Genomic DNA, 21,867 nt, shown 5'->3' with positions numbered 1-21,867 from the left:
ACCATTTTGACTGGTCGTCATTGGCATGGGGTGGATATAGGGCATAGGATCACTTGTCTCAGGATCTGTCATAGAATTTCTTGCTGCCAATTAAAAAACCTGTGTTCTTTACACACTACACTTATAAATGTTGTAACTGTTCATCTTTGCTGTTTTATCACTGTAAGCCTGTCAAACCATAGTATCCTAAAGCATCTGTATATGGTAATTGTGCATTTTTGGAAAAACCGATTCCTTCCAAGCTAGTGTTTTTCATTGGCTCCAGGTCTGTGCCAATGAAAAACTGTGGTCCCCTGGCAGTCTGTCTTTTGAAGTTTAAAGATTACCTGTCTCCTGACTGCAGTACCTTTTCTTTAATTTTTACCAAAAATATCCAGAGGTTACTGGAGTTCTTATTCAATATAAGGAAAGTTTGCTGCACTTTATTACCAAGCCTCTGGGATTTTACCAATCAAACATATTTGTGCATTACATTTCGTTTCTTGTGAGCTAGCTTGCTGTCCATATTGAATGTTGAGCCATTTGAGTATGCTAAAAGACTTACAGTAGCAGACACGATCATGGTTTTAGATCCCATAATAAAAATGAATGTTTTTCTTATAAAAAATTATATGAATGCTGAAGCGAAATTCTACTATTGTTCATTGCTTCCTTTTCTTTTTCCTTTTGTGATTTTCACTGATTAATAGCACATTTCTAAACAAAATTGGATAAAGTTAGTCAAAGACCAGATATTCTGGAATGGAAATTGTAAAGCTTAATCAAAAAGAATAACCAGTACCGAATACAATCTCAGAAAATTAGAAGCAAGTAGAAAACAATTGGTTGATGTAAACGAAAGTGCCATTTTAGTAAAGGCAGGAAAAAAATAGCAATATTTGAGTTATGTAAGGATAAAAAATCCACTGACTTGTATTTTTGCACAAGAGGCTGGTCTGAATATGATTGTTCACATTAAGAGTGTTTATTCGTCGGTTCGGTTTGGGGATTTTCCCCCTTGATGTTTTGACAGATTGAAGTGAGCTTCAGTGAGCGAAAGGATCAGAATGCAGGGAACACTAAGCTGTGATGAAGAAAGTGTGGTAAGAATGGAAAGCCAGAGTAGTTTTATACAGACAAGACCAGTATCAGGCCTTTGCAGTAGGCTTGAGCGACCTTCTGATCTAGATTTGAAAGTAAATAATTTTATCAAGCCATTGGCCATTTTTACTTCCTCATTCATTATTGTACCAGCATCATAACTTTATTACTCTAATCCCAGGTAAGTCAAGCCTACATAATGCCCCAGAGGAAGAGTAAAACCAGAAATTCATGCTGGCTTAAATAATCTATTTTTGTTTCTTTTTATTTGAATATTTAAATTTTATGGTTTATTAAAAAATTAAATAAATGTTGTGTCCGTCTTTATTTAAAACAAGTTACCTGTTGGTAAAATCATTAAAATTTCCTTAGTCACAAACTGTCATAAAAGTTTCTTGGAGAAATAGAAAGGATGGAGGGATATAGAAGAGAATATAAAAGAAAATTGGAGAAGACCCCCAATATCTTTATTTGACTAATAGTGAATAGTGACCTCCTAGGAAAATAGAAATATGTTTTTAAATATTGGCATTGTTAACTAGGAAGGAATAAGTTCAGATTAAAGTAAATCATTGTCCTTTATAAATGATGTTGATTTTCATTTGGATGGCCTAAATTCTGATTATGGATAGAGTTGAATTGATAAGCACCAAGATTTTCTTACAGATTTAGGGACCCGAAGTAACTTGTTTATAATTTAAGTTGACCTATCAGTCTTTATAGGATGATGAGGTATAAACCGTATTCCAATCTGAGTGTGAGGTGAATTCGTTTAGTGTACTAGTCTTGTTACATTTATCACTGGAAACAAGCTAGGAGTTGATCGTTTTCTGAGAAAACAATATATAAGCTTTGACATTGTGTGACTGTAGTTTTTAATGGTTATCTTTCTAGAGTATTTTTTTAATAGACTACTTGAGATAACGTTTTCTTCAGTTTTTAGAAATTTGGTTTATGTGTGCTGGGCGCGGTGGCTCACGCCTGTAATCCCAGCACTTTGGGAGGCCGAGGCGGGCGGATCACGAGGTCAGGAGATCGAGACCATCCTGGCCAACATGGTGAAACCCCGTCTCTACTGAATATACAAAAATTAGCTGGGCATGGTGGTGGGCGCCCGTAATCCCAGCTACTCGGGAGGCTGAGCCACGAGAATTGCTTGAACCCGGGAGGCAGAGGTTACAGTGAGCCAAGATCCTGCCACTGCACTCCAGCTTGGTGACAGAGGAAGACTGTCTTAAAAAAAAAAAAAAAGAAATTTTGTTTATGTGGGTTATACCAGAGAATGACAGTCTCACTTTTATTTATCATATTATTGATATTTAGTTCTGAGGTAAGTTGGGTTTCCTGTTACATGTGCCAGCATGGTTGAAATACAAATGTAAAGCCTTGGGGTATGATGGGAAAATCAAGTGTGACCATATTTATGAATATTTGAACCTATTCATTGTCAATGGATGGAGTCCATCAAAATACCTATTTGCCTGAGTCCTGTCATTCTTTTGTTTCCTAAATATATTTATCTCCTGGTCTGAAAATATTAAAAATTACAGGGACAGTAGAGAGGAAAGAAGAGAGGCATGCCTCTTTTCAGATCATTTGAGAGTAAGTGAAGACTTGGACATTATAAAAATGTATTTACTATGTAGCTTTCTTTGACAAAAGCATCTTTCACATAAACATGAATTATAAATTTGATTCTTTATGCTTACAAGCAGATATAGTACTACTGTAAAATCTAGTAGGCACAATATAGTAACCATGGAGTGAAAGACTCAATTTTTAGGTCCTTTAGGTAGCTCATTAAGTACTTAGATTTTTTTTTTTTTTTGTACTTTATGTTCTAGGGTACATGTGCACAACATGCAGGTTTGTTACATATGTATACATGTGCCATGTTGGTGTGCCATACCCATTAACTCATCATTTATATTAGGTATATCTCCTAATGCTGTCCCTCCCCTCTCCCGCCACCCCACAACGGGCCCCAGTGTGTGATGTTCCCCTTCCTGTGTCCAAGTGTTCTCATTGTTCACTTCCCACCTATGAGTGAGAACATGCAGTGTTTGGTTTTCTGTTCTTGGGATAGTTTGATGAGAATGATGGTTTCCAGCTGCGTCCATGTCCCTACAAAGGACATGAACTCATCTTTTTTTATGACTGCATAGTATTCCATGGTGTATATGTGCCACAGTTTCTTAATCCAGTCTGTCATTGATGGACATTTGGGTTGGTTCCAAGTCTTTGCTATTGTGAATAGTGCCGCAATAAACATACGTGTGCATGTGTCTTTATAGCAGCATGATTTATAATCCTTTGGGTATATACCCAGTAATGGGATGGCTGGGTCAAATGGTACTTCTAGTTCTAGATCTTTGAGGAATCACCACACTGTCTTCCACAATGGTTGAACTAGTTTACAGTCCTACCAACAGTGTAAAAGTGTTCCTATTTCTGCATATCCTCTCCAGCACCTGTAGTTTCCTGACTTTTTAATGATCGCCATTCTAACTGGTGTGAGATGGTATCTCATTGTTTTGATTTGCATTTCTCTGATGGCTACTGATGAGCATTTTTTCATGTGTCTGTTGGCTGCATAAATGTCTTCTTTTGATTTTCAAGCGCAAAATCATTTTTATTAACTATGTTACTCTATTAGAATGATAAACAGTGAGATAAAGACAAATCTGAAGATTGAGGGATGTCAGAGCACTTTGATGTATAAGTTGACTCCTATGAAAGTGATTAGTTTGGCTTTCCCTGTGTAGCTTTCTTACCTCCACATCTCAAGGATAAATAAAGTACAAGCAGGCATTTTCCATTTTTTCCCCCAGTTCTCAGTGGAGTATATAGCACACAGTTGGTGTTTAGCCAGTGTGTATAAGAAGAAGGATTACTTAATAACTTTATAATCAGTGTTATATTTTTCTGGTAAGAATACCAGCCATAAAAATAGAACCTTGTCATTTAGAAATCAGTATACATACAAAGTGTACTTGGTTTGGCCTGGCATTAGTGATGAAGACTTGCTTACTCAAATCGACTACTTTCAGTAGGAACCACTGTGGACCAGGCCCTTGCGTCAGTCCACATTCATTTTAGTTGCAGTATAGACCGCAGCACATATCTTCTGTTTCAACATCACTCTAATTTAAGCAGCCCCTAAAGCTGGAGCTATTCTCACCAAGCATCTGGAGGTATTTGTTAATTCTGACCTTTTCATAAATGAGTGATTTGTGTCTTGCTTTTGCGTAGAACTTTACTTCTGAAAATAAGAGCTATTTAATTCAACATTTCCCAAACTTTCTTGACCATAGAGTTTTTTTTCTTTCCTAGTATCACAACATCCTATTGAACTCTAGCATGGGAAATAGTGCATTAAATCATTAACTCCTAATGACCTAGATTTTATAGCATAAATCTTACTTTTCCCTTTCTGACAACTCTTTAGCTATTTGAAAGAAGCTCTCAAGCATCTGACTCATCTCCAAACAAAATAGCTCTAGCCTGTTCATTCCTTCCTCCAAATATCTCCCATTTTGTCAGTGTCACTCTTGAAATTCATCTACCAAGTATATACTGTATACTGAGTAATACATGTCAAGTCATGTGCTGTCGGCAGGGGATGGAGTAGTTTAGGTTTTCATAATGCCAATATTGGGTGTATAGTCTGGCTGCTCCGTTGTGCCATAATCTGACAGATCACATCCAGAGTAAGATTTAGTGAAAGGGCTGGGAATAAGTTCTGTTTACGAAACATCCATCCTAATATAAAAACTCAGGCAAATTGCCAACGGATTGGAGAAAACCTCAATTCGTAGGTATGAGAGTAAGTAGGAATTCAAGGGGTATATTTGCTCTCAGGGAGTCACCATAAAACTAGCCAAGAGAGCCATGGAGCTGAAATATGGTATTCTGTTATCAGTCACCAAGATCGCCAGATAGAATGTGGCTGAGGTCAAGCAGAGAGGGACTGGCTTCACAGATGGGTAGTTTTCTGTGGTACTGGCACATAGAGAAGGTATTTCTGATCTCTAGCTGTACTTGTTCGGGACTTGATGACTTTGTCTTTTTGTGTTGCCTAGTGCATATTTTCCAAGTAAGGTATATTATCGAATGCTCACTTCTGTAAGGTGGGTTTTGATATTCTTGTTACTCAAAACTGTTAGTTTTTAGCTTTCTTTTACAAAGACAGTCACTCATTGACCTAGAAACTATCTGACCCCAACGATTTTGTAAAAGCCAAGGGAAATTTGTCATCTCCTGACTACCAGCCTTTTTCTGCATATGCCATCTCAACCATGTCTTGCTGAAGAGTTTGGTCATGCTCACTACCTGTATTTCCATGACTCCTTTTGTCATTGTTTTGAAATTCATTATAATGTAATACGAAATGTCAACTTATCCTGATGCTGATATTAAGTGAAGTATGACAGAGAAAGTTATTGATGACATCTGAAGGTATCACCAGGTCTTGGAGCCAACTTTAAAAAGTGAGGGAGCAAATCAGGTAAAAACTAAGTAATTTTTGTAAATTTTGTTTTTTATTTATTTACTTTTTTTGAGACAGAGTCTTGCACTGTCGCCCAGCCTGGAGTGCAGTTACGCAATCTCACCTCACTGCAATCTCCACCTCCCTGCAATCTCCACCTCCCTGGTTCAAGTGATTCCCCTGCCTCAGCCTCCCTAGTAGCTGGGATTACAGGTGCCCACCACCACATCCAGCTAATTTTTTTTGTATTTTCGGTAGAGACAGGGTTTCACCATGTTGACCAGGCTAGTCTTGAACTCCTGACCTTGTGATCTACCCACCTCGACCTCCCAAAGTGCTGGGATTACAGGCATGAACCATGGCACCTGGCCAAAACTGAGTAATTTGTGGACTGGATAGTGCATGCGATATTGGAGTGAAAAAAATAGAAATGCCAGATGAGTTGCGAGTGTCAGTAATCCAACTCAGATATATAGTGGACATCTTTCATTATGGGCAGAACATTTAGAACATCTCAATAAAACCAGCTCTAACTGCTAATTCTATATTAGGCATATTCTCCTAGATTTTATAGAATTCCACGATTCATTTGTTTATTCAAACATTTGTTGAGCAAATAGAGTAGTGGAAGTTCTAGAAAGAACAAGACATGGTCTCTTGACCTTAAGGGACCTTCTCTTCTTAGAGAAGACAAAAGTAACTGTACAACATAATACTTGGAAATTGCAATGAGAAAGGCACAAATAAAGCACTGTGAGGAAATAGAGCCGACAGACCTGTTTTCTTTGAGTTAACTTAGATGATACCTTTCTTGGCCTCTCAGCAGCATTTGACACTTTATCACACCTTGTTTCACTCTTGAAACACTTTCTTCAATGGGCACCACACCCTTCTGGTTTTCCTCCTAACTCAGCACCTTTCTCAGTTTCCTTTGATTCTTCTCTATTTTAACTCCTAATATTGAAATATCTCAGGGCTCAGCCTTTGGTTCCGTTTCTGTAGCTACACTCAGTATATGAGCACATCCCATGGTTTTTAACACCATCTATGTGTTAACTCCAGTATTTACCTCTCTCCTGAGCTCCAAACTTAATACACAACCATCTACTTGTCATCTATCCCAGATATGTAATAGTTCACCTTTTCTGTGTGGGGGTGGGAGGTCAAAGTAGAACTCTTGATTTTCCTCCGAACCTATACCTCTCCCTTTCTCTTCCATCTGAATAAATGCAACCTACTCACTCGGTCCCAAAATGTAGGAGTCCTAATTTAATTTCCCTTCTTTTCTCGCGTATACCATAGCCATCAGTGAGTCCTGATGAACCTACCTTAAAATATACTCTGAACCTATCTACTGACCACCTCCACTGCTACTATGTAAGTCTAAGCAACCAACCATCATCTCTCACCTGGACTACTACAGTAGCCTCTTATCTGGCTTCCCTGCTTCTGTTCTGCTCCCCTTCAGTCTTCAAAGTATAGTGTGTTTCTTCAAGTGACATCGTGGCAGTTCCTTGATCAAAACATTTCAGCATCTTTCCATCCCACCCAGAATGTATCTAAGCTCCTTACCAAGTTCTGCTTCATCTGATCTCTGCATCTGACATCTGTCACGCTGCCTTGGCTACTTTAGTATATCTACACTGGCCTTGCCCATCTTATCCCTTGAATATGTCAAGATCATTCTCCCTCCAGGGACTCTGCACCTGATGTCATCTCTACCTGGAACTTTGTTTGCCTGACTTGTCTCCTCCATCTGTGTATCTGCTTATGTGTCACCCTTTCTTAGAGGCCTTTCCTGACCACCTGATCTAAAATTATACCCCAAGCCCACTTCCAGACCCATCTCATTCTATCACTTTATATTTCTTCATCACGTTCTATCTCCTCTTCATAGTATATCTCACTCTGAGATTATGTATTTATTTGTTCATGGCTCTATAGTTAACAGTTATTGAATGTTTACAATGTCCCACACACTGTTCTAGGTGGTTTTCGAATATTAACTCATTTAATTTCAGAGCTATGTGATATCATCACTAATATTGTCCCCACAGGGAAACTGAGATACAGGACAAGGAACTTTCTCAGCATCATGATAGAGTTGGATTGAAACCTAGCAGAACGGGTCCAGAGACCACACTCTTACCCACTTCCTGAATTGCCTTGCCATATTTTTGACCTCACAACAGACAAGTTTGAGGGCAGGAACAACTTCTCTTTATCCCCACACTTCTGGCATATCACAGGGGGTTATTAAGTATTTATCGAATTAATACGTTTTGATAACATTTGAGTAGGTTAGGAAAAGCTTCATTGAAGAAGTGGCTTTTGAGTTAGAACTTGAAGAAAGGGTAAAATTGGGGAAAGTGGGAAGAAAAGTGTGTAATGAGCTAGATGGAACCACAGGAACAAAAACTCAGAGGGATGGTTGTACAATTGGGCTGCACCTAAGTCACATGTAGGAGACGGCAAGATACAACGGGAAAGGTATATTCTGACAGGATTATGAAAAGCCTTGAGCATCAGGCTAGGGAGATGAGATTTTATTTGAGGTGCAATAAGAGCCACTGAATATTCTTAGTAGCTAGATCATGTGCTCACAGCAACCTTTTAAGATGCTGACTCTGGTGGCAGTGTGCAAGGAGGTTTAGGGTTAAGTCTGTTCTAAACCTGGGAGAACAATGACATAGCTACTGTGATTTGCTGAGCCAGTGGTTTCCCAGCCTTTTTTCGGCAGGAAAATCTTCAATAAAACCTTGCCCAAATGTCCAGTAGGTCAAAGAGGAGCTTCTCTGGTTGAAGCAGGGTGGCTGGCCCAGAAGCTGACCTGCCAGCACCCCCTTCCCTATTAATGCCAGCTTTTTGGGCACCTGTTCAGGATCTCTGTGCTCCTCAGACAACTGATTGAATAGCTCTTGCCTGGCCCTGTTGATAATAAAGTCTGATGACCCAAAGCAATAGTGTCAAGAGTTGAAAGCGACATTGAAGAGAAAATAGAGGAAGAATCAACTGAACAATATGGGAGACCTGGAGGGAAGAAGTCAGTGGTGATGAAAACTCTTACGAAATGGGAGATCAATTACCCACAAAAGAATTTAGTTGGGAAAAACAGATGATGTGTTTAGTTTTGAACCAGGATTAAGTACTCAGACTTGAGGTGTGAAGACAGACAGGGGTTCTCAATGTTGCCTGCCCTTCCCGATCACCTGTGGAGCTGTTATCAAAACTACACATTCCTGTACCCCACCCCCTCTCCTGCAGTTGGTTGAATCAGTTTGGGCAGGCACCAGGTCTCAAGATTTGTGTAACATTTCACTAGTGATTCTGATTTGCACTACTAAAACGTTGTGGGCATAGAATCATCAGTGAGCATTGTCAATGTGAGGCTGCGGCTCCTGAGATCAGGGCTGGAAATCATCACCCACCTGGAAGGGAGGGTTGGAGCCAAGAGTGTGGCATGGAATTGAATCAGTCACACTTGCCAATAGCTTTCACATCTTTCCACCTCTCCCCATCCTCACTGCAGATTCATTCAAGCCACTAACGTCTCTTCCCTGTTACAGTGGCCTCAGAACTACAGTCCCTATGCCCCTTTACTTCCTTTCTCCTTCTGGCAGCCAGAAAGATAATTTACAAATTCAACTAGGTCCACTTTTTCTTCTTCTTCTTTTTTTTTTTTCTTTTAGACGGACGGAGTTTCAGTCTGTCATCAGGCTGGGATGCAGTGGCACTATCTTGGCTGCAAGCTCCGCCTCCCAGGTTCAAGCAATTCTCCTGCCTCAGCCTCGCGAGTAGCTGGGACTACAGGCATGCGCCACCACACCCGGCTAATTTTTGTATTTTTAGTAGAGATGGGGTTTCACCATGTTGGTCAGGATGGTCATGATCTCTTGACCTTGTGATCCACCCGCCTCGGCCTTCCAAAATGCTGGGATTACAGGCACGAGCCACCGCACCCAGCCCAGGTCCACTTTTCTCTGCTGTTTGAAATCTTTAGATGGATTCCTTTTGACTTTAGGATGAAATCCAAAATCCTTACCACGATAAAAGCTTTGTGAGCTCTGGATCCTCCCCACTAGATGTTTTTTTCTCCGATTCTCTTCCTCTTCTTCATGATCCAGCATACTACGCCTCTTTCAGAGTGTCAAACACAATACTGTCCCTGGTTTCAAACTTTTGCCTCTACTGATTCCTCCCTTGAATGTCTCCCCTCTCTACTTCCTTTTGCTTACTAATTTCTAATCATTATTTTCCTCAATTCCTCTGGACTTTCCAACTGGCCAGCCCCTTCCTGGTAGGGTTGCCACAACATAGCAAATAAAAATACGAGACACCCAGGTGAAGCTGAATTTCAGATAAACTAGAAGTAACTTTTTAGTGTAAGTATATCCTATGCAATATTTGGTACATATTCATACTAAAAAGAATTTGTTGTTTTTCTGAAATTCAGCTTCAACTGAGTATTCTGTATTTTCTCTGGAAACCCTACTTCCTGAGCTAGATTTGGTTAGAACCAGATTTGAGCTAGAATGACCTCGCTCCCCTAGCTCATTCCCATTTGTATTAATTGCCCCATATCTGTGTTTTCTGGTATGCTGTACGTTCTGTGAGGACAGGGACTGGGTCTGCTGTGTTCACCAATACTTAACACAGTGCAACGGCATGTCACAAGCCTTTATTAGATGAGTGAACACGATGAGAGGCTCGGAGTTCCAGTGAAAGGCCAGGGCTGAAGATTCTGTCTGGGAAGTTTTCTGCCTGGAGGTGACCTTTGAAGTGGGAGGGGTAGCACATAACAAAAGTATAGGGTAGAAAGAGAAGAGGAGCCCTTGGGCTGACCTGAGGGGACCACCTATGCTTGGGCGACAGAAAGAGGAAGAAGGGCAGATCTTTGAGACAATCATGCTAAAGAGAGAATTCACAAACTACAAGGGAATCTAGGGAAATAATAGACCAGGTCTTTGGATTTGGCACTTTGGGACCTTCAAGAGAAGTGTTCTGAGTCTGCTAGCTGTCAGGTTGCTGATGACTCTTAAGAAATGTAGTAATGGGACAAAAAAAGATAAGACTGTAGCCCAGCTGTTAACATGGTGGAGAGAAGGGAGACCTGCCTCGGTGTGTTGGTGAAAGGGAAGGGATCAGTGGACAGAGAGGGTGATTGTTCTGGGGAAAGGAGTCATGGACGGTCTGGGAAGAAGTAGAGAAGATGGATTAAGGAAAGAAGCTGAGGCAGGTGAATCACTTGAGGTCAAGAGTTCAAGACCAGCATGGCCAACATGGCAAAACCTTGTCTCTACTACAAATAAAAAAATTAGCTGGGCATGGTGGCAGGTGCCTGTAATCCTAGCTTCTTGGGAGGCTGAGGCAGGAGAATCGCTTGAACCTGGGAGGCAGAGGTTGCAGTGAGCCAAGATCACGGCATTTCACTCCAGCCTGGGCAATAAGAGTGAAACTCCATCTCAAAAAACAAGAAGAAAGAAAAAAAAAGAAAAGAGGAAGAATGTTTCACAAGTAAGAAGGAGGATGTAAACAATTATTATTACAGTCATTGTTAATAAGTTGGTGTCAAAAAAATCACACCGTTCTTATTACTAAAGATTATATACAGGGTTCACTAAGAATATAACCTGAATTTGAACATAGTAAAGTTTTCTTAGCCTGGAGATTCTCCAACTTTTTTTTTGAGACGGAGTCTCGCTCTGTCGCCAGGCTGGAGTGCAGTGGCACAATCTCAGCCCACTATAATCGTCCGTGATCTCAGCTCTCAGCTCACTGCAATCTCCACCTCCCAGGTTCAAGCAATTCTCCTGCCTCAGCCTCCTGAGTAGCTGGGATTAACAGGTGTGTGTCACCACACCCAGCTAATTTTTTTTTGTATTTTTAGTAGAGACAGGGCTTCACCATGTTGCCCAGGCTGGTCTTGATCTGCTGACCTCGTGATCTGCCCCGCCTCCGCCTCCCAAAGTGCTGGGATTACAGGTGTGAGCCACTGCACCTGACCTGAGATTCTCAAGCCTTAGCAGACATTGGAATTAGCACTTGCAAGATTTTGATTAATTAGGTGGGTCAGGGCCTAAAATCATTTCGTAGAAACACTCAAGCTGAGGGTCTTCAATTTTTTTCATTCTTACATCCATTAAGCTTTTTTTTTTTTTCTTTTTTCTTTTATTATAGTTTAAGTTCTAGGGTACATGTGCACAGCGTGCAGGTTTGTTACATATATATACATGTGCCATGTTGGTGTGCTGCACCCATCAATTCATCATTTACATTAGGTATATCTCCTAATGCTATCCCTCCCCCCACCCCCTCCCCACAATAGGCCCCGGTGTGTGATGCTCCCCTTCCTGTGTCCAAGTGATCTCACTGTTCAATTCCCACCTATGAGTGAGGCATTAAGCTTTTTTTTTCCCCCTCCTCTTTAAAATGGCAACTGAATATAAATGTTTTACATCTGGCTTAACCTTGTAGTGAAATCTATAAGAAAAATTGAACATCTTTTCTCCTGAAGTTAGATGAAATGTGATCAAAATACATCTCACAAACACTATGTGAGCCAGGTGCAGTGGTGCATGCCTGCAGTCCCAGATACTCTGGAGGCCGAGGTGGGAGGATCCCTTAAGCCCAAGAGTTCGAGATGAGCCTGGGCAACGTAGCAAGACCCTGTCTCTAAAAAGTTAAAATTAAAAATGCTTAATGTTTATCCCAAGCATTCATTCCCTCAATACTAAGCAAGAAGGAGTTTTCTTTGGAATTTGAAACTGTATTGTTTTGGAATGCAAGAAAATAGAAAATTGCTTAAACGCATAATGTGATATTGATGAAATACTTATCTGTAGTTAATTACTAATCAGCTATTTGAGAGATCTATTGTCTGTTGATTCAAAAGGAATTTTAAAAAGAAATTCTTAAAATATTTTGTGGGTATTAGTATGATTCATTACTAGTGGTTTGGAGGTGATTTTAAAATGTTTACATTAAACAGAGTAATGTTTAACAGAAAAGCACCATATAGTCACATGTCAGTTAACGAGGATATGTTCTGAGAAATGCATCATGAGGGAATTTCGTCGTGTGAGCATCATAGAACGAAGATACACAAACATACACGGTATAGCCTACTACACACCTGAGATACATGGTTTAGCCTATGGCTCTTAGGCTACAAACCTGTGCAGCATGTTACTGGACTGAATATTGTAGGCAATGGTAACACAATGGTAAGTATTTTTGTATCTAAACATAGAAAGGTACAGTAAAAATATAGTAGTTTAATCTTATGGGATTGCTGTCATACATGCAGTTTTTCATTGACCCAAATGTTATTATGTAGCCCGTGACTGTGTTATGCAAGTGTGCTATTTACAGCATAACTGTAGGACTTATTTCTTTAATGAATTCCTAGTTTAGAATTTATTAATCATGATTTCAGTCTTATCAGCGCATTTCTGGCACTTCATCTAAAACCTCATTTGAAGACAATATTAAAACGAGCTCTTCACAGGCTCATTGGCCTACCCATCAAACCATGTGCTAGATCTCACAGAAAGCAAAAGCCTCAAAAAGGATTCAAGCATAAATCAAAAGAAAGAGTTTCTTGTAACTTGTAGCCAAAATTCAAAGTTTTCTTCCTTTGGAATCATTCTTTTTAATTTATGTTTTAGTTTCAAATAGGTAGTACATGTACAAAATTCAAAAGTGAAAGTCTCTCTCTCTCTGCCTCCATCCTGTCCCTTCTTCACAGAACTCCCTTGCGTTAACCAGTTTCTTGTATATTTTTCAGAGAGCCGCTAGGCATTGTGACATGTGTTTATGCATGTGCGCATGTGCACACACAAGAGAATGACATACTATACTCACTGTCCTAGAATTTCTTTTTTTCACTTTGTGTATTTTAGATATTATTTCATATTGGTACACATAATCTACCCTGTTATTGTTGATAGCTGCATAACTGGCCATGGGTCTTCAAAATTTTTCCACCAGTTGAATATTTTTCATCAAGTTATATGTAAGTGAATATGTTTAGCATTTAGGACCATTAAGGAGGAATGTCTGGATGCCTGCAGGGCAATTCAGTGTCCCTCTAACCTGTCTCCTTACATTTCCAGAGACCGTCTGGAAAGCTTCGAAGCCTCTACTAACTCCATCCCACGGCACTGAGTCCCGCTGGGTTTCACAAAACACTAGACAGAGCTGGGAGAGGATGCCGTCCACTTCTGCTTGGCAGCAGACCCACCCATTAACACCATCAAGAAGCGCTTCAGGGAACGAAGTTTATGTCCTAGGACTTTCATACCTATAGTTGAACATTAGGGCCATTCAAACCAATGCTAACATTTGCATGCTTTCTAATGATGCAAACGTAATTACTGTGTACAAAAATACAAATCCAGCAGGCATCTGAGAGGCCTAACATAACAAAAAATGGCTCTGAGGTTCAAGTGGGGCTTCCAGGAGGCATTCCTTATCCATTTATCCAGTCACTCATCTAGTCAACACATATTTTTAAACATTTACTATGTTCCAGGTACAGTTCTAGGTACTAGAGATATGATGATTAAAGATAGACACGGTTCCTGCCTTCGTGGAGCTTACATTCAGTGGGGAATATCAGACTCCACCTTACAAAACCAGTTAGTCTGTCTCTTTCTCATTCTTGTCATCACTTTCTCTCATACTCCTTTCTCTCTCTCTGTCTCTCTGCCCACCCTCTGCCCCCACAATGTGTAAAACCCTGTGCTTTACTCATGATTTTCACCACCCAAGATGCCATTCCTTATCTAAATTCATCTATGCATCTTCCAAGTGTTTTTAAGTATCTTTGTGCCCAGCAGGATTTGTAGTGCTTTGTGAGTGTTCCGTAAGACCAACTGAATGAAGGTCCTGCTCTTGTTAACAAGGCTCAACTTATTTTAAGTGAACGTTTTTTTTTTTGTTTGTTTGTTCGGTTTTTTTTTTTGGTGAGATAGGGTCTCGCTTTGTCACCCAGGCTGGAGTGCAGCGGCGCAAACACAGCTCATTGCAGCCTCAACCTCCTGGGCTCAGGAGAACCTTGCACGTCAGCCTCCCGAATAGCTGAGACTGCAGGTGTGCACCAACATGCCTGGCTAATTGTTTTTCCATTTTTCTTAGAGATAGGGTCTTGCCATGTTGCTCAGGCTGGTCTCAAACTCCTGGGCTTAAGCGATCTTCCCACTTTGTTCCCCTGTGGTGCTGGGATTACAGGCATGAGACATTGCACCTGGTGAAACTTTTAATTTTGAAACAGTTTTATAGTCAGAGAAAAGTTTCAAAGCTAGTAAAAGAGTTCCCACATGCCTCTTACCCAGCTCTCCCTTTTGCTAGAATCTAACAGTACATTTCTCACAATTAATGCACTAGTACTGATACATTATTAATAACTAAAGTCCATATTTTATTCTGATTTCCTTAGTTTCTCCACTAATTTCCTTTTTCTGTCGAGAGTTCCATCTAGGACACCACGTTGTGTGTAGTTGTCATGTCTTCTTAATCTCCCTGTTCTGTGACAGTTTCTAGTTATTTTTAATGGAGCTTTGACAGATGTGAGGAGTACTCGTCAGGTATTTTGTAGAATGCCCCTCTATTTGAGTTTGATGCTTGTTTCATGTCACACTGGGTTTATGGGTTATTGGGAGGAAGACCACAGAGATGAAATGCCCTGCTCACCACATCACGTTGGCAGGACATGCTATCACATGACATCACTGGGGAAGTCCACCTTGACCTCCTGGCCAAGGTTCTGTTTGCCAGGTTTCCCCACTCTTTCCCCACTCCACTGTTTAGAAGGAATCGCTAAGTGCAGTACTTCCTCCCCTCAAGAGGGCAGGGTGGGATGAGGAGAATAAGCTATATCTCCTTGAGGGTAGTAAAGGTTGTGTATCCCTTATCCAAAATGCTTAGGACTAGAAGTGCTTCAGACTTCAGATTTGTTCAGATTTTGGAATATTTGCACATACATGACGAGATATGTTGGGGCTGGGACCCAAGTCTAAACCCAAAATTCATTTATGTTTTATGTACACCTTATACACATAGCCTGACAGTAATTTTATACAGTATTTTACATAATTTTGTGAATGAAAAAAAGTTTCGACTGCATTTGACTGTGACTTGTCACGAGGTCAGGTGTGGAATTTTCCATTTGTGATACCATGTTGGCACTCAAAAAGTTTCAGATTTGGCAGCATTTTGGATTTTGGGTTTTCAGATTAGGGATATGCAATCTGTATCTGCATTAATTATTTGAAATTCTTCTGTAAAGAAGATTTATCTCTTCCATGATTTAGAAAACCATTTGTTTATATCAGTATTAACTTTCATGAATAATGTTTGGGGTTATAATCTGATTGTAGGTTGTTTATTTGTTGCTCAGATTGTTCTGGCTTTGGCCATTGGGAGCTTTCAGCTTGGCTCCTGTGCCTTTCACATGCCCCCTTCCTTTTGTTTTCTGAGCACTTCCTTACTGTCTAGCACTACTTGTATATTTCTTGCTCCAGCCTTAGAATTGGCCATTTCTCCAAGAGACTGATTCCTTTTACTTGGAAGTCTTCTTTTTAAATCCAGGCCTCAGCATCACATACCCACTCACTAACTCAGTCAGTCAGTGAATATGTATATCCTACTCTGATGCTAATTATTGAACCCATGCCGGGTATACAATGAGGAACAAAGCTGATAAAGTCCCTGCCTTCAAAAGCCAACCATGTGAGGTAGACAAAGAGCAAATTCAACAATGAAATATTTCATTACAGCTCTAATACATTCACTAAAGAGAAGGGACAAGGGGCTGAGAATAAAAATAACCCCAGTCAGGCGCCTGGTTTAGATCAGGTGGTTGGAGAAAGCCCCTGTAAGTGGCTGACATTTCGGTAGAAAGCTGAAAGATGAGAAAGAACCAGCCATTTGAAGAACAGAGGAAGGAGTGTTCTCAAACTGCAGTCAGTGGGTCATGACTAGCTTTTTTAAAAAAAAGGAATAGAAAATATCAGAAGTATTATAAAACACCTTTTCCTTTTATGTATAGGTATGTGTTGATGTATTTACTGGTACATTATATAAAATGTATTAATGGGAATTATGGCCCCCAAAAGTTAGAAAGCTACTGTTTTAGGCAGAAATAAAAGCAGATTGAAAGCTCTGAAAAGCAAATAACCTTACACATGCTTAAGGATCTGAAAGGAGGCGCTTGTGAGGTATGAACATGGGATGTGAGAAGAGACCAAAGACACAGGAGGCACGCGGCTGCCCAGCAGGGCTAGGAGGATGCAGGGTGTTCACTTAAGGAGTGATGGGAAGCCATTTAACAAGGAAGTGGTGATGGTTTGAAAAGACCTTTTAGGCTACAAAGTGGAGAATGGGGGAGACAGGAAAAGAGGAAGCAGGGAGCATTCAGTAGGAAGACACTTACGTTGGTCCAAGCAAGAAGAGTCCCTAGAATGTGCAGCTCACATCCCATTGTCAGTCTGGGTCTCCCAGCCACTGGAACAATGTGGGGAACACTGCAGACCTTCAACATACACACTGATGGAGTGAGTAAGTTACACGATTCTAGTAAACAGAGAGAGAAATGGATAAGATACATTTGGAAAATGGCCTCACTGATAGAGTATGGGGGAAATGGAGAGGGAAACAGGGACCCCCTTTACACATCTAGCCCTGCCATACTTACTGATGTTTTCTTTCTCACATCGGACTGCAGAGGGTAGTTAACGGGGCTCTTTCAACTCCTTAGGCTGGGTTTCCACCTCGGTGCTTAGTCATATTGGCCAGAAGTGGAAATAACAGAATTTTCCTAGAGAAACTGAGATTGAGTAGAATCGCAAAAACCAGTTTTTATTACAAATTCTCAATCCTATATGACTTTATACTCTTTGACGCCAAATCTCTGAACCTTTGGGAGAGTCAACCAGCAGCAAATAGGGATCTTCAGAGTGGTTCCAACACTTTTGGGATTCAGCCTTCTGATAGAGAGCTGGTGAGGTAATAGTGTATGTATTCTATTAAATATATATTGTGTGAGGCTGTGGGCGCAGTGGTGCACACCTGTAATCTCAGCACTTTGGGAGGCCAAGGCAGACATTGCTTGCCTGGAGTTTGAGACCAGCCTGGGCAACGTGGTGAGACCCTGTCTCTACCACAAAATACAACAATTAGCTGGGTGTAGTGGTGCAGGCCTGTAGTCCCAGCTACTTGGGAAGCTGAGTGGGGAGGATCACTGGAGTTTGGAAGGTCGAGGCTGCAGTGAGCCATGATCGCGCCATTGCACTCCAGCCTGGGCGGCAGAGGGAGACCCTGTATCAAAAACAAACAAAAATATATTGTGGCCAAACCCTTTCTTGGCCCTGCTTTTCTTGTCAGGCTGATGCTGGCATCTGTAGCTGGCTGCCCGTGCTCCTGCTTCTTTCCTCAGCAGAGTGCAGCTGTCACTTGTCACTGGTGGAAGCCGGAGGAGAAATGACCTAGACTGAGCTACACCAGAGCAGAAAACGGAAGAAGCCAGACCTCAGGAATAGAAAAACGAGGGTCCTGTCTGGAAAGTCAGGTGGGCATCAGAGATGGCTGTGCTCCAGAAATGCTGATGAATTTTAGAGGATTAGTCATTTTTGTCAAATGGGTTTTATGCTATTGATTGAGAAACCAAAGCGACAATCAGATGTTACTGGGAGCGACACCAGCAGTGTTCACATTGGTTAAGAATTTCCACGCGACGGAAAATCAAACGCAAGCCAGCTTAAGCCAACCATGGGATTGCATTGGCTCACAGCCTGAAAACTCCATAGCTTGATCTGGAATTTACACCCGCTTCATGATCCCAGCGGCGGGTCTGTTTTGTTCATAACGGCTGCCTCTTCCCTGTGCTGACTTCATGCGCAGGCTGGCACTTCTCTTGGTGGCACAAATGGCTGAGGGATTTTGGGCTTTCTGTGTTCTCCAATACACCAGCCAGAAAGAGGAATTGTCTCCCCCATGTTACAACAGAGGACTGAGGAAGCTTTTTCCCAGAAGCGCGAGTGAACGTTTCCTCAAACCTCATTGGCCTGAATCAGCCCATATGCCCACCCCTGAGCCAATCACCCGGCCAGATGATGGGTGCTGTGATTGACCTAAGCACAGGAGGACCCACCCCTAGAAGCTGGCTGTATCCACCTGCCCGAGAACGGGGAGGCAGTGCCTGGGGTTCCCTCCAGGCAAAACCTGGGTGCTGAGGCAGGAAAAGGTGCAGTGGATGTGGCAGGAGGCAACTTATGAATGTTTACTACTTCAACGTCGTTATTTTTGTGATGCAGGCCAAATTCGAGGTAGATATAGATAAGAACACTTTTGTTCAGAAGCCCAGCTCTGCCTGCTTCTGGCTAAGTCACTTAGGTCTTTAAGTCTCAATTTCTTCATCTGAAAAAATGTGGATGATAATACCTCAGGGAAGGTCAAATTCATATATTAGAGGATATGTCACATGCATAAAAATATATAAGGTTACATATTTGAAAAAAAAAATTGAATATGAGATACTTAAATTGCCAAATACAGTCAACACTATCGAAGCCAAGATTGAGCCCCCGTTTCCACCTTAGCAGGAGCAGCAGATGGAAAGATGTCCCCAGCCACCATGAGTGTTGGGCAAGTCAGGGCCCATCCCATGTCTTCATGACAAGACAGGAGTTTCACTGGTTCAGAATCAACTTAAGCAGCAGGTGTTCAGGGCTAGGGTGTTGAAGTTTCAGCTTTGATTTTTCTATGAAATGGTTCGGGTTATTAAAATATTGGCCCTATTCTCTCGCTTAAGAACTAGTTTCATTTCTAATGACACAGCACCATCATGCCATTCCTTGATTTAGTCACGAGAACCAAAACTAATGTGTGGCTAGTTTCATGTCGTTTTTATAGCAGTTAGTACAGAGAACAACAGGCTCTTGTGAAAACAGATGTATTCGCTATCTATTTCTCTATCTGCTGCCTCCCAGATTCAAAACCCCATTTCTGAGGTGGCTTGGTCCTCTGGTTTGGCCCTTGTGGGAGAGGCTCTTGTAAGGACAAGAGCCTAGCTATTATTCTCAGCGGGGAACCATTTTATAAGAAGGAAGTGTGCCATTCCCCGAACCTTGAAAGAATTGCAAGAGGGTGTCAGAAAGAGACCTTTCTTCTTTTGAGAGAGGATTCCTTTGGCATTATTGTCTCGTGTGAGCACACAGGAGGGTGCTTTAGTTGATGAGCCTCTGTAAACTTCTTAAAGGCCTTGTGGTGTTGCATGAGAATGTGAGCATCTATTTAGTATTTCTGGAAAAAGCATTGCCTTATAATAAAGCTAACACTCTCATAATGACAACTCAGGCAGTCTCCTCACAAAGGTTTAATCATCAGCAATGTCTCTTATGTAGGCAGGTTAGAGAACAGATGTTTACAGCTAAAGAAAGACACATTAAATTTTTCATGACTTCAGAGAGAGTTGTGCAGTTTAATGTTAGAGTCCTGGGCTAATTTCTGGGTGATTGTTTGATCTCTCTCTGCTTGGATTTCTTTCTGTATAAAAGACAAATAATAAAGAGAATAATAGTAATAGACCAGGCATGGCAGCTCACAACTGTAATCCCAGCACTTTGGGAGGCCAAGGCAGGAGGATCGCTTGAGTCCAGGAGTTCAAGACCAGCCTGGATAACACAGTGAGACCACCATCTCTACAAAAACATTTAAAAATCGGCTGGGCATGGTGGCATGCAGCTTTAGTTGTGAGGCTGAGGTAGGAGGTTTGCTTGAGTCAGGGAGGTTGAGATTGCAATGAGCTATGCTTGCTCCACTATACTCCAGTCTGGGCAGCAGAGTGAGACTGTGTCTCAAAATAGGAATAATAATACTTCCTGGGGTGGTAGTGAAGATTACATAAACTAATATATGTAAAGTGCTTAGAACATCATCTAGCACACAGTTTGTACTCAATAAAGGTTAGTTGTTATAATCATCATCTTCACTATCAAGTTTTCTCTTTATTTTCTTTTTAGAGACAGAGTGGATAGTGGGAATAGGTGGGAATGAGCAGTCCTCCCACCTCAGCCTCCAGAGCAGCTAGGACTACAGGCACATGCCACCATGCCTGGCTAATTTTTTACTTTTATTTTTACAGATGGGGTCTCACCATGTTACCCAGGCTCATCTTGAACTTCTGACCTCAAGAGATTGTCCCACCTCAGCCTCCCAAAGTGCTGGGATTACAGGCGTGAGCCACAATGCCCAGCCTCCCTATTCATTTTTCTCAATTGAAAGTTGAATGCCCTCTTTGACACACACATATACAACCACTCTTCTCTCGCATCTGGCCTCCTGCCAATCTCAGTTACTCACCTGATCTTTGCTCTTCAGTGGTCTTCCAACATCTGTCTCTGACCAAACCAGCAGCCTCAGGAAAGCCTTGCTTCCATGCTAGCAAACTGGCCTCCCATAGGGCCATCTAACCAGTCTTCCCTTGTTGCCTTTTATGTACTAATTATGATTCCTACGGGGTCCCTTTATTTTTTTTTTTTTTTAAGGTGTTAAATACTATGCCTAGGCAGATTCAGCTCACCTGGAAGACTAGAATTGGCAGCTGTGCCTCCTGTTCTCTGCTTCAATTCACAATCTCTGCTATGCTCTTGTCAAGCCCGGGTATTGTACCTTATTGGTCCATTTTTGAATTTTCACCCATTTTGACCAACACTGTTTAATTTCTTTTTTTTTTTTTTTTTTTTTTTTTTTTTTGAGACAGAGTTTCATGCTTGTGGCCCAGGCTGGAGTGCAATGGTGTAATCTCAGCTCACTGCAACCTCCACCTCCCAGGTTCAAGGGATTCTCCTGCCTCAAGTAGCTGGTATTACAGATGGCCACCACCATGCCTGGCTAATTTTTGTATATTTTGTAGGGACTGGATTTCACCACGTTGGCCAGGCTGGTCTGGAACTCCTGATCTCAGGTGATCCACTTGCCTTGGCCTCCTAAAGTGCTGGGATTATAGGTGTGAGCCACCGCATCTGACCAATTGCTGCGTTTTTAAAAATGACAAATGACATGGTCAAGAAAGCCTTTCTCCATTTCATTTCTTTGGTCTTCATTTTTTCATTCAACCAGTATTCTACTACTGTGTCCTCTGAACAGTCTCAATAAAATTGCTGCTGCTTGGTGCTTTGTGTATGTACGTCTGTTCCCTCTCCTAGATTATGAGGCCAAAAGCCAAAGATCCTATTTTTACATTTTATTATTATTATTTATTATTATTATTATTATTATTATTTGCATCACCCACAAGA

This window comes from Macaca thibetana, chromosome 4 (assembly GCF_024542745.1).
Source record: "Macaca thibetana thibetana isolate TM-01 chromosome 4, ASM2454274v1, whole genome shotgun sequence".
Lineage (NCBI taxonomy): Eukaryota > Metazoa > Chordata > Mammalia > Primates > Cercopithecidae > Macaca > Macaca thibetana.
This window is presented reverse-complemented; position numbering follows the sequence as displayed.